Genomic DNA, 2,144 nt, shown 5'->3' on the forward strand with positions numbered 1-2,144 from the left:
ATGATGATGATGGAATCTGACTCTGTCCCCAGGTTGGAGTACAGTGGCATGATCTCAGCTCACTGCAACCTCTACCTCCCAGGTTTAAGTGATCCTCCTGTCTCAGCCTCCCAAGTAGCTGGGATTCCAGCGTGTGCCACCACACGTGGCTAACTTTTGTATTTTTAGTAGAGACGGGGTTTCACCACATTGGCCAGGCTGGTCTCCAACTCCTGACCTCAGGTGAGCTGCCCACCTCAGCCTTCCAAAGTGCTGGGATTACAGGTGTAAGCCAAGGCACCCTGCCTATATCATTTTTAACGATGCTATACTGAAATATTTAGGGATGAAATTATATAATGATTATATTTATTTTTAAACATTTCAGCAAAAAAAATACATGTAAAGCTAAATTCACAAGATTTTACTGATTGTGAAATATTGGTGGTTTATAGTTGTTCATTATACTAACATCCATGTGACTGGTATATTAAAAATCTTTTTAAATATTTATTTATTTATTTATTTAGGAGACATGGCCTCACTCTGTCACCCAGGTTGCAGGGCAGTGGTGCAATTACAGCTCACTGCAGCCTTAGACTCCTGGGCTCAAGCAATCCTTCTGCCTCTACCTCCCAACTAACTGGGACTACAAGCATGCATCAGTATACCCAACTAACTTTTTTTCCTTTTCTTGTAGAGATGGGGTCTTGCTATGTTGCCCAGGCTGGTCTCCAACTCCTGACCTCAAGTGATTCTCCAGCCTCAGCCTACCAAAGCACTGGGATTGCACAGGGGGGCCACCATGCCTGGCCTATTTGAATTTTTTTAAGGGATAAATAACTTTTATTTAATTTCTAATTTAAGCTATGGTATTTGAGGTCTCTTTGTTACGGCGGTTTATTTTATTTTTATATTTTGTTTGTTTGCTTGTTTGTGACAGGGTCTCACTCTGTCACCCAGGCTAGAGTGCAGTGGCACCATCTTGGCTCACTGCAACCTCCACCTCCCAGTCTCAAGAGATCCTCCCACGTCAGCCTCCCAGGTAACCCAAGTATCTGGGACCACAGGTGCACACTACCATGCCTGGCCAATTTTTTATGTTTTGTAGAGATGGGTTTTGCTATACCACCCAGGCTGGTCTTCAACTTGTGAGCTCAAGTGATCTGCCTGCTTTGGCCACCCAAAGTGCTGGGATTGCAAGAGTGAGCCACCATGTCTGGCCTATTTGAAATTTTTAATTGAAAAGTAAAAATGAACAAAAAAATAATTTGGGCCCACAAATACAGTTATTTGATTTTCACCAAAGGCACTAAAACAATTCAACGTGGAAAGGAAAGTCTTTGCAACAAATGGTTCAGAAACAACCATAGGGGAAAGAAATTAACATTAATCCCAACCTCACACCAAAACAAAAAAGTTATATAAAATAGAATTTACACTTAAACATAGAAGCTAAAATTTAAAAGTTTCAGGGAAAAAACACACACACACACACAGAAGAGTGTCTTTTTTTTTTTTTTTTTTTTGATGGAGTCCCGCCCTGTCACCCAGGCTGGAGTACGATCTCGGCTCACTGTAACCTCTGCCTTCCAGGTTCAAGCGATTCTCCTGCGTCAGCCTCCCAAGTAGCAGGGATTACAGGCCCAGGCCATCATGCTCAGCTAATTTTTTATTTTTATTTTTTGTACAGATGGGGTCTCACAGAGCTCCTGAGTTCCAGCGATCCTCCCTGCCTCAGCTTCCCAAAGTGTTGAAATTATACAGTTTAAACAACTCAGTTCTGTGTGTGTGTGTGTGTGTGTGACAGGGTCTCACTGTGTCACCCAGGCTGGAGTGCAGTGGCACGAATTTGGCCCAATGAAATCTCCGCCTCCCAGGCTCAAGCGATCCTCCCACCTCAGCCTCCCCAATAGGGTAACAGGGATTACAGGTGGGCTACCAGGTTTTGCCATGTCGCCCACGCTGGTCTCAAACTCCTGAGCTCGGGGGATCTGTCCACCTCAGCCTCCCAAAGTGTTGGGATTACAAGCTGAGCCACTATCCAGGCCAGTCCTTTTACTGGGGGTTGGGGGGTGGGGGGGTTGTTTGTTTAATGGACAAAATATTTGAAGAGATACTTCACAAAGGAAGATAAACAAATGGTCCATAAACACATGAAAACG

The sequence above is a fragment of the Colobus angolensis genome, unplaced genomic scaffold (genome assembly GCF_000951035.1).
Source record: "Colobus angolensis palliatus isolate OR3802 unplaced genomic scaffold, Cang.pa_1.0 Scaffold465, whole genome shotgun sequence".
Taxonomy (NCBI): Eukaryota; Metazoa; Chordata; class Mammalia; order Primates; family Cercopithecidae; genus Colobus; species Colobus angolensis.